Source organism: Gobio gobio, assembly GCF_949357685.1.
Source record: "Gobio gobio genome assembly, chromosome: 12".
In the NCBI taxonomy this organism is placed as follows: Eukaryota; Metazoa; Chordata; class Actinopteri; order Cypriniformes; family Gobionidae; genus Gobio; species Gobio gobio.
The window spans coordinates 30160315-30172545 of NC_137105.1; the positions used below are offsets into that span (position 1 = coordinate 30160315).

General features: G+C 37.1%; 1 protein-coding gene across 4 annotated transcripts in view; it reads left to right on the plus strand.

Annotated features, from left to right (window-relative positions):
- Positions 1 to 12231, plus strand: part of ccdc85cb (coiled-coil domain containing 85C, b) — an 81263-nt gene that overhangs the window by 26740 nt on the left and 42292 nt on the right. The gene's annotated exons all lie outside the window — the stretch shown is intronic.

Genomic DNA, 12231 nt, shown 5'->3' on the forward strand with positions numbered 1-12231 from the left:
GTATTGAGGTAAAGGGGTTTGAGTGATTTAATAATCAGTATCTTACCTGACGAAAATATATTTATTCGATGTTATCCTTATTCTTCTGCGACAGCATTGCAAACTTTTGTAATGTTACGTTTGGTTATTAACTTTTAAATGCATTATTATGCAAATTGAACATATGAGGAGAGTTCTCTGCATGAAAGTGCAGACCACTGGCAGATTAACGTGCTACTGCATTTCTCTCCTAAACGGTAGGATTAAATTGATTGTGGAGGATTTTAACTGTGACAAGATGATTGACAGGGCAGTTTTAACGGTGACAGGATGCATGCACTTAACTAAGCAACAGAGCTTTCCGTTAAAGGCGCAATTATGACGAAGTAGTATGTCCCAAAGCTTCCCTACTCTTCTGCTGCACACTTTTTTTTCACAAAAAGAGTACATACTTTTAGGGCATAGTGTAAGTAGGCGAATTGGGACATAGCAATTTTTTGCGTTGCACTGTCAACCTGGATAAATTGAATTTACTTACAAAATTTGAGGAAACTGGTTGCCCTAAAAAATTAAAGGTAGGGTAGGTAAGAATGATCTAAAACACTTTTGTCCAAATTTGTTTAAACTTTCTTTATATGTCAAATACATAATTCAAATTTAAGTTCTCTGAAAAAGAGAGTATAAAAATCGAGTGACTCTAGACTTTTTAATCTGCAATAAACACCGCTCATTATTTTCGTTCGGGACGAAACAAGTGATTGGCTTGGGCGACTGTCACTCTCTCTCGCTACCATGGCTACCACCCCTTTTGCTACAGGATCTGCCCACATGCGCGCACCCCAGTGTTGCCAAGTCGGGCTACTTCAAACACTGTTGCCGCGGGCTGTTTTTCATGTCCGCGGGTTAAAGCGACCCCAATTATGTGATATTTTGCCCCGGGATTTGCGAATTTTAGCAGGCAGCCCTACCAAAAAGACACATATTTTACCCCCCAAATGCGGAGAAAATTTTTTACCGGAGAAACACGATTGGGCTTGTTTTGGGCTAGTTTTGAGTAGCAATTGGGCGGATTTTGTTGTGAAAACCTGGCAACCCTGGCGCACCCGTTTGATTTGAGGAGTTCAAGAGGCTGTATTTCTGCTGGACAGGTAATCTTTCATTTTGATTATACATTTTTGTGGTTTATGTTTTCATGAAGCATGTATCACTAGCACACGTAGCTGCCTAATATAGCTAACATAACATTACTTAGCATAAAGTTACAATGTTATACAATTAGCGAACCATTAGTAGAGATGATAAATACTCAACATGCTTAGCTCAAGTTGATCGCTGTCGTGTTGAATTTCGCAAAATGTAACTTTAGATAACAAAATGCATGTGTAAAAGCTAGTACACCGCATCCAGGAACTTTTTTTAGAACTAAGTTAGCTTTAGCTACTACCCTCTGTCTAAACTCTTTTACCATGTTCACCGGGAACTTTACCTGCACGTTTATTTCCGCCTTTGGTTTGTTTTTATATTCTCTACCAATTTTTACTGATGTTTACATCTTGTATCTGTGTGTGTCGTAGACACTGTGTTGTGTGTGTATTTTAAACTTTACCAGTATCGTTATTCTAGCTTGATAGTGAGTACTAAAAGACATCTTATTTGTTTATATTCATAATGATAAAGTTATAGCTGTCTTGGTTTTTAACAAATTTGGAAAAAACGTTTTTTAACCAAATCTTACCTACCCTACCTTTAAGTAATGTGAACTTAAAAATTTGACTTTATTTAACTTAAAATGTTTTGTTATATCAATTAATTTTGTAGTTATTACACATAGTATATTTAAGTTCAATGTACTAAAAGGAAAAAAGCAAATAAAAGGTAAATTCATACAATTTTCTGTTTTATTTCAATTAAACTCTAAAACATATACAACAAAACATGAATTTTTCATGTCCTGAAAACATTATCCTTATATATGAAAAAAACTAGTTTTATCAAATCAGCTTATTGTTAATCACATGGATAGTCTATCAGAATCACAACAAATTGCATCAAAACTATATGGTTTGTTTACACTGTCAACATTATGTTGTTTCAATTGTGCTTTATAAATAATTAAACAAACAAATACACTCCTGAGTTCACAATATTGGCAGTATTCAATTTTAGGTGTCAGCTCACCTTTTTCTAGGTTGAGCATTATCTGCTGAATAAAATATGAAGTATTTTTCATATAAATATTCCAGTTAGTCCAGGTGCAGGGCGTAAATCAATCCAGAAAATCCTTCAAAGACGATCCTCACTCTAGATGGGTTTAGCAATGGCTTTCTTGATCAAAAAAAGAGGATTCTCACTGGAGTTTGCCTGTATGAGTCCTTGTCAGCTGCAACCTAACAGGAAGAAAAAGATTGACAAAGACATTGTCATATAATAGCGTCAGATAGTGCTGTTGTCAAATACTCGAATTCAGATGCTGTGTTCACACCATGTCGTGATTAACGTAATTCCAAGATGACGACATTTGACATTCTACTCCAAGCTGTTCATGTCCTTGGACTGGGAATAACGCATTAGGGAAACACTATCAATGACTAAATGAATTCCCTGAAGTCAGGCGGTACAGTTATCCAAGTAGGAGCTCCCAGAAAATTCCCAGTTTACAGGTCATTTATGGAAGACCGTAAACGTTTTTTACAAGCTGGAATCTCATAATTATGGTAATTGCAACATGGCGTCAATGCACCAATACATACCTGGTTTACTATAGAAAGCGCTGTCCATTTAAGTACCTCCTGGCTGATGTCAGGCTTGTCGTTGACAACTGTTCTGTAATTAGAAAACATTAAAGTTATAGTTATAGTCAAAAACTCGCTGTAAATAGATGCATGTGACACTTTCCAGAGCTCGGACACAAATTTGCAAATCTGCCAAATCTGTTTCGCCAAGATTATTACAGTATCAACTGAGGGTGCTTTTGCTTGCGTTTGAGGGTATTTAGCACCCCCGTAGAACCGGGCCTGAATTAACTTTAACTTGCTCTTTCAATTAATAGACGTGTCAAAATAAAACGTTAAATTATTGCACTCACCATATATTCGTGCCGCCATCCTCACTCCTCAGCTGGAAGTGCGGCCGCTGTGTTCGGTGCTGACCAGAGGTACAAACAAAGTTAACACTCCCAACAACAGCTCCTTGAGTGAAAAAGAAACAATAGAAGGGAAAAGACGAAAAAAACGTCCGTCAAACTCGCCGGTCAGGGCTTCAAGCGGGGTTATGTCCGCCGTATGCGAGTGAGAAAACTAGCTTGCTCACCAGAGAAAAATGTCCCGTCATTTAACATTTTCACTGCTCACAGTCTCTCTGGGGGCAAAGAAACAACAAAAAGTAAAATGTTGGGGAACATGTCCGTAGAACTTGTTCTACAAATGTTCCAACTTCTCATCAACAGCTCCTTGAATTCACACACACCACGATAAAATGGCGTCATTACCTGACTCGCAGGAGGCGTGGTCAGGAGTAAAACTTCATAATTTGAGTCCATTTAAATTAAATTTGTTCACACATTCAAATTATGTCCACAAATGAGTAGAATCTACTAATATTTTATACGTAATGCAATCACACTTAAATATTTTAAGTAGGCTATATTGTAATGAAATGTTTTATTAGATATCAAATCCGGGTTAACAGTGTATGTTGTGTAGCCCTAGCTCCTCTGGTTTCTCTTTTTTTAATTGGCGACTACAGAGTACTGCCGCCTGCTGGTATGGAGAGTTATTTCCTCTCAAGCAGGCAGAGGACGTACATGCCAGTTGGCCATTGGCTCTAGTGTGGTGGTGAGTGATTTTATCAGGTGAAAATTATGAAATGTGAATAGGAATACCACACCTCTCCTCAACAAGTCAATGCAATTTGAAGTATTATACATGTTCCAGTTTTTTTTTTTTCAAATCCCCAACAGAGCAATACTAACAGTAAAGCATGCCTTAGCAAACACCACTAATAAGCCCAATGGATCCTAGTCTAGAACCTGAACATGAACTCACTATCCAAACATGACTTCTCTCTCTATCCATTTCTGTCTTTCTCTAACATTCTTTGTTTTCCCTTACCTCTGTTCGTATTTCCCATATCTTGCTGTGAGACAAGAAAGCTTGTGCAGGCTATTTGAACAAGATTTGTTCTCACTTTCTTTTTAGCCAAGTTTGAATTCTAAACCCAGACAAACAGACAGTCTATAGCTTTTTTCTCCTCTCTTTAATTCAAGTTTCATTGTCTGCCGTGCTGTAGTTTTCTAACAGAATGAGGTCAGACAGTATGGAATGAATTATTTTAGGGACTGTTGTTTCTGCTTGGACTGCCACATCTTGCAGCAATTGATCCAGCAACTTCTTGCACACACCCATTTAAAGATTTCGCTTGGAGTTTTTTCCTCCTAGTTTTTCCCTTTCTGTTTCTCTGTTTCAAGACTCAGAGTCAATCACAAACACACACACACAGTTTTTGATTTGTATTTAAAACACATGTTCGCATGCAGTAGGCACAGTGTGTTGCAACAGATGTTCAAAGGAAACTGATCGACAGCGTTACTGTAGTCTCATCAGCGTGCTTCCAAGAAGTCGGAATTCATTTGATTCATCAGTTCTCTCGGAACAAACCTTGAAACATTTGTGGGATTCTGCTGATGGAATGGGCTGCTTCTGATGTCATGAAGACAGCTTAACATTTGCTGCCCATGCGGCCTATCCTGAAGATTCCCCCATGAGCCTTGTGCCGCAGTGGCGTCAATGGAAGTGGGTCATGGCATTGCTGATGCGATTGGAAGCGACAAAGCGAGAGGGACAGAGTAGCTACCCCACCCCCACACACTCATCCACGTCGTGCCGCCACACATAAACACATCCATGTCAGTTCACTGAGCTAACATGGACAAATAGCTGATCAGCATGTTAGATTTATTTGATTATAATGTGCAGTGTTGTCTCAATACATTTGGAGCTGAATATCTGGAGTCTGTGATGTAGTAAACTACAAGGTATGGCCTTCATCATGTGCAATTTTTTTAAACTGCAACAATAAACACAAAACAGACATACACACCCAACAATACAAACACAAAAATAAAACAACTATTTTGGAGATTTGGAAGCAGCAGAATAGTTTAAATAGTTTAAATCTTCAGAAATTCAAAATAGTCAAATCATATTAATGAAATATAAATATGAAAATACTCGCATAACTTTGGATTTGTAACGTTTACAGACAGGTATCCACCTTAATTTGCAACACAGAAGTAAGGTATTTAATGTGAATGTGCGAGACTTTTAATTTGCCTCTAGGTAAATAACTAGAAGAATAGCCTATCAAAGTTCAGTTAATGGTAAAACATTTTGCGCTACAAACCAGTGTGTGATTCTGATTATGATGATTAAATAATATGATAACAAATTATATGTGCAATATCAAGCAGCATAACGGACTGTTTTTGTACCTAACTGGAAGCCTTGCATATTCAAGCTACATATGGCTGTGCTTCTCTTACGTTAAAACAGGTGGCTATACAGTAAGTAAAATTTAAGTTACTCACTGACATATGACCTATTCTACACTGCAATAAATCCTAAAATTCATTGTTTATTTAAAATTAGCTTTCAATAAAAGAAAATCTAAAAATAATGATCAAGTTCTGAGATGAAACTGGCAGACTGACCTGGACTTTAACTCTGATCTCTCTCACAAATGTGATGTTTGATAGATTATAGCAATTAGTTGTTGCAGCCCTATTATACATTGCATTATATAATATAATAAACAATACTGCACTGTGAGTAATTTATAATAGTTTTAAATAAGGAATACTGAATAATACAAGCACTGGATGTTGTATTGAGTCAGGCCCAGTGGGATTTGGGAAGACATAATAAGAGTTGTTTCAATGTTCGTTGTCTTTTGAGCTGAATCTTATAGCAAAAGTTCAGTTATGTTGTCCTCACACCAACAGCTCTGATGACAATATTTAAGGCTGAGAGTGTTTAGCTCCCCTTATTGATGAAAACTGAATGTTTATTAACTGCTTTAGGCTTGTTGAGTCATATTTAGTTAATTCTTTAGTTCAGGTTCAATTCTGACTATTAAGTACTTGCTTATTAGCATGCATTTACCAGGTTGTTGGCTGTTTATTAGTACTTATAATCCATATATTAAAGCCTTATTCACGACCATATTCTACATCCCTTAATCCTACCCTATACCTAAACTAAACACCTACCTTACTAACTATTAATAAGCAGGAATTGGGAGTTTATTAAGGCATAAATCGTAGTTAATAGTTATTAATGGTGAGAGTTGGACCCTAATCTAAAGTGTGACCCATATTTCTAATAGCTGGTTCTGGTTGGAATGGTTTTTGGTAGTGGGTGGATCTTTTCACTCGGACGCTGGTCCAAGGGTTTTGTGGATCGGAGTTGATTCTTAATCGGCTTGGCCCGTGCTCATAGTTCAGTCAGCCAGATGAAGTTAGATTAGAGTGTCACTAGGGATTTGCAGCCGCCCAGCCCTGCCTCACTGTCCACTGCTGAGGGTTTTACTCAGACACAGCAGTGGATTTAACTTTTAGGCTAATAACTTTTAAGGCACACACCCTGGCATATAAAATGACACTTTGATTAGAGGAAATATGACCAACATTATTTTCACAAAAACTGAACATAAATGAATTAATTAAATGATTAAAATCAGCAAAAAAAAAATATTTTCTTCCTCAATAAGGAACTTTTGGCTGTGACAGTTTCCCAGCTAACTGTCAACACATTTTTTTTACTTCGTGGATAGCCAAATGAAACAAACTGCATGCCTTGAAAAGTTTTTAAAACGTTAGTGAAAGTATGTGCTTTATTCCTGATCACAATAGTAATTGGTAAGAAAGGTCTATGCTCAGTTGGTCAATAAGACCAAATGTTAAATTGCAGCGTAATATATTTTACAAACATGAAATACTGTATGTTATTGGAGTGTAGAGTCACATTCAGTTAGTGGGCCAGCTGTTTCCATTAATTAGTTCAAATGGGTGAATTTCAATTAATCTATTCAAAACTATAATTCTGTCAGGACCACTATCGTCAAAGATGATTTATTGACTATTAGCATACAGTTTGGATTGGCGGTATGGCTCTATTCTGGGCAAGAACAGAGCAGCAATAACCCCCCTTAGGGTAAACAGAACAGAACCAACATAATGGATTGCAGATATCATTAATGTCGATATTAAATGTACAAAATAATTCGGGAATTTAGTCTGATTCAAGGGGAATCCGAATACCAAATCCTTACTGGATGACAGGAGGAGCTGGGGATGGAGTAGGGTAAATGAGCTCTGGAGAATGCAATAGCTGCTGATAGTACTGAAGGAGCTTATACATGTATGCTGTGATAGACGTCATATTCCTATAGGTAGACGTGATCAGCTGACAGTCAGCTGATGCGAGCTTGACTAACGTGACCTGCCAGAACTGACGCTACACTTGATTTTATTGATTTGTTTGTTTCATGACTCAAAAATGTTTCCCAAAGTTTCTGTTTTCCACTTAAATGTTTTTGTTAAAATATTTAAATATCAATGTGTATTACTGTTTTTTTATATGTATATATATATATATATATATATATATATATATATATATATATATATATATATATATATATATATATATATATATATATATATATATAATATGAGGGCATATAAATACAAATATTAAGATTTTAAAATGTTATCTTTATTATTTTATTGTGATTTAGTTTTTGCTTTAACATTTTGAATGTTCTTGGGTACATTACCTTTTTCTTTTTTTATTTGTTATGTTTGCCAGTCCTAATTAGGTTTACTGCATCCCAAAAGGGGCCCTGTTTATACATGGTATTCAGATGCATTTTGGTCGATCGGATCACAAGTAGATGAGGGAGACACATTCCTGTTTACATCTGGTATTTAATCTGTCTCTTTGTCCACTTTCAACTACATCCCTGATTTCTTCAAGGGGAGGGTCTATTAGTGGGTATATTAGCTTTTTTAGATCTTTCGATCTAATGGATGAAATAAGCTTATTTACATATGAACACATCCGGAGACGATGGAAAAACATACAGGGAGCATCAGCTTTTGTTTCTGCTCACCACGCTGAATGGTGAGAGAACATTGTGCTTGGTATGTTTTTCATCTTCAAACCAAACTTGGGTCTCCAGCCTACAAAGTTTAAATCCCACCTGGCTAGCGCACTTCCCATAATGTTTATGCATTAGGCCAGAAGGCAGAGAGTAGGCTGTCTTTTGTGGCTGTCCGAACACATTCGACCACATGAGTGTTTACACTATGAAATCAATCCAGTCAAATGCGTTTTCGACTACCTATGGTAGTGGTCAAAAGTGGACAAGCTCAAAACTTTTTAGAACCCTTTTACACCTGTATTTAAAGGTAACATAGCTGTTAAGAGTAGCTAAACATGACAACTCTTGGAGTGTTTGGCATGGTAATGAATATGACTGTTGACAGGCCCGGTTCTACGGGGGTGCTAGAGCACCCTCAAACGCAAGCAAAAGCACCCTCAGTTGATACTGTAATAATATTGGCGAAAAAGATTTGGCAGATTTGCACATTTGTGTCCGAGTTCTGGAGAGCATCAATTGCATCTATTTACAGCGTGTTTTTGCAGCGGTGAGTAATGCAGCCAATCACAGTCGTTGATCTCTCGAACGCGATCAGAGTGCTGAGTTAATGCAGGCTCGCGAAACCTCTCTAACAAACAAAGTCAAGATACGATGTAAGTAAGATATTTATTGTTGACGAGACGACTTCATTTCTATAAAGGAACTTTGTGAGATCACGATGAACCTGCAACAACAGCATTTTAGTGATTGTATCGATCTTGGCTCACTTTCGAGGCTACAGTAATTTACTTAATAAACTATTATTGCTAAGAGGACCGACGGCCAATTGCATGCTACAAAGTTTCGGAAGTGACATAAATGCCACTCTGCTCGAGAAATATCCTCCTGAGACCCAGAATAGAGGTTTTGCCTCTGTAGAGGACATTATTTAACAAATTTCTCTGACAACATACACAGTTTTAAGTCTGGATATTCTTATGAAATACAAGACATTCTTATGAAAATATTATTACATGTCTTTTTACATTACAACACATTAATATGCAAATTAGATATAGATGCATTGCCTATAGAATGGGAATGGCATTTATGGCCATGTTAACACACATATTGCATAAAGAAAAATGGTATATGAAATGATTCTGTATCTTTCATAACATTGAGAATCATCTTTATACAAAGTTTGGATAAAAAAAAAAAACTTGAAGCATAACAATTGTTTGGTGATTGACAAAAAAATCCCATTGTTTGTCTATTCATGTCTTTTAATTTTCTCAGTAAAGGGGTCTGGTGTCCTCTACAGAGCAGAGGATATAGCATAGCCTATAACATAGGAATAAAAAATCAAAAAAGTTTTTCTTTTATGCTCCAAACAATAAAAAAAAAATTCTAAATTCACAAAACCTTTTTTTCTGGTTCTCAGGAAGATGACATGTTAAAATACTAGCAACGCATTAAAGCAATGTAAAGGCAGACTAATAGATTAATAGACAATGTGTAGCTAAATATTTTTGAAATTCCAATTATTGGTAAATGACTTGTAAATAAATAATCATAAATTTCTCACTGTACACTGCTATGGTGGAGCCGTTGCTTGGCTTATCTGCATTTTACTAGAGCACCCTCAGCAATTTCAGAAGCACCCTCAGTGATTTGATTCTGGAACCGGGCCTGACTGTTGATATGTTTGGTCTTGGCGGAATAGATCTGCTATGCTGCTGGTGCTGTTATTTCTGTTGGTGCAGAGTAAGTAAGGGACTTGCTACTGCCAATACACACATGAGACACTGCTGTGAGCAAGTAAGACATGGTGCTGTTGTACAAAATAGCATACATGAATTACCCGTATCAGATCTATACAGGTGGAGCTGTGTAAAGTGGAGGGTTTCTGAAAGCATGCTGCACAGCTACAGCAAATGCTGACCAGGGCTCTAGACTGCGACCAAATGGTTGCATTTTGCTAAAATTTTTCCTGCCTGTGCAACTAGATTTGGTTAGAGGTCGCACTCATGCCACGAGCATGTTGCCCAACTGATAAGAGCTGCCTTTTATGTTGCATATGAGAAACATCAAACAAAACAAAAGTGAAACGAAACCGCGCTACTCCTTAGAGTTTATCAGTTCGGAGAAAAAGACAACGCAGTGCGAGCTCAGAACAGGTACTCGTGGGCCGATCTCGAGCACGCTGCACCGTTAACGCTGGAAGATCCAGTGAGGAAGCAGTTGAATTTGCATCAGAATTGACGCAAGATCAAATGAGAAGCATTTATTCAGTGCAGAATCAGATCAAACAGCGCTTCAGCAATTCAAACTCTAAATATAATGTGATGATTTGTAAAAAAAAAAAAAAAAAGTTTAAAGATGTAGAAACTAAAACTTTGAGGCAAACACGTTATTTAAAAAAAAAAAACATTAAATTACCACCATAACCAATAGATGGCGGCAGATGAGCACTTACTGGCTTATTGGCCATTCCCACTCCCTAATAAATGGGAAAAAGTAGGAAGTCACAAAGTCTCATGAAAAACAAAAACTTTTCTTCAAATTGTGACTGAATAACTACTTTTATAATCACTGAAGCTGTCGGTCAGTTCAGTATGATACTATAAGAGAACAATTTAATAAAAGTAGAATATTTACATTTTTCCTATAAAAATTTGCTTTTTGCACATTACTGTTAAAAGTTAATTTCATCTACAACTCAATTCAAGCTCAGTCCTTTACTGTCAAATTTCCAATAAACAAACATAACTAACTAACTGCACTTATTAATTGAAAACAACAGCCATTTTATGGTTAAATAACTTTATGATTAAAAGTACTCCCAGTGCTTCCAAATCACATGCTGGCGCCACCATCTGTGCAGCCAAACGCCGCGAGTTACGCGTTCGTTTTCATTTATACTTCTGCGTTGTTGTCCGCGATAATGTACAATTAGATATGCAAGGCCACGGGCATGTTGATGGTGTTACCCACAGTATCAAGAAAAGCAGAAGAAGAAGCGGCTTGTGTACATTGACGGAGTAGGAGCAGCAGCGACCATTCTTGCAGCTTGAGTCATTGTATCTAATACAAATCAAGTATCTCTAGTTGATTAGTAGAGTTAAATAAGAGGCGATATGGCGCTGGAATGCGTTTTTGAAATCATGCAGAGTGCTTGTGGCCCCTGTTTTCAGTATCAGTGGCTCGTGCACAACAGACAAGCGCTTCAATCGACACACACTCACTCCCATCGCAGATTTTTTTTAAATGTATTGACCTGAGAGAGCTGTTCTGGCAGACCAATCACAGCGCTTGCAGTCCGCGTAGAATTGACACGTTGTTACATTTTTGGAGAGCTGCGCGTCAGGGTACGTCGTTGGCTACGCGTGCAACACACAGCCTACGATGTAGCTACGGCGTACACTCAACACAGAAGTATAAATTGGCCTTTAGTCTGGAGCCTTGCGAACCAAGTATTTGAAGGTTGAGCAGCGAGCTCATTGGCTACTGATACAGCAGGAACCAATCAGCTGTGTCCCATAGAGAATGCTGTGATTTGCAAGCACATTGAGTTAAGGACCTTTTAGCCTGCACCATCTAGAGTTTCATGACATAAATTTATATTTATTATTTACTTAATCTAAACCCTGTAACCTGAGATCTTATAATTCAGTATCGCATTGCATTATTCCTTTTTGTTTGTTGGTTTTTTGTAACTTTTTATACAGCCTTGAATGTTAGGTCTGTGATGAGGTGTATAATTTTCCATGCGGCTTTGCCAGAACCATGATGCCAGTGCAGAAATTAAAAGAGTAGTATAACTCATTTATTGCAATGTTACTGGCTCTGTACAGACCACATCAAACCATAAATAATACTTTTGGTCATTTGAATTCTTTGACACTGGGCACAGAGAAAACAGAAATAATCTCAACTGTGTTACCAGAAGGGAGGCTAATTTTAGGCTTAAAGCAATGTGGGATTAAATAAAAAACACATATGTATGAGAAATTAAGTAGGCTGAATCAAATTAAAAACAACCCCAAAATCGATCGCAAGATGTATTCTCAAGTCTTTAATTAAACTGAAATTTTACCTTGTGATAGTTAG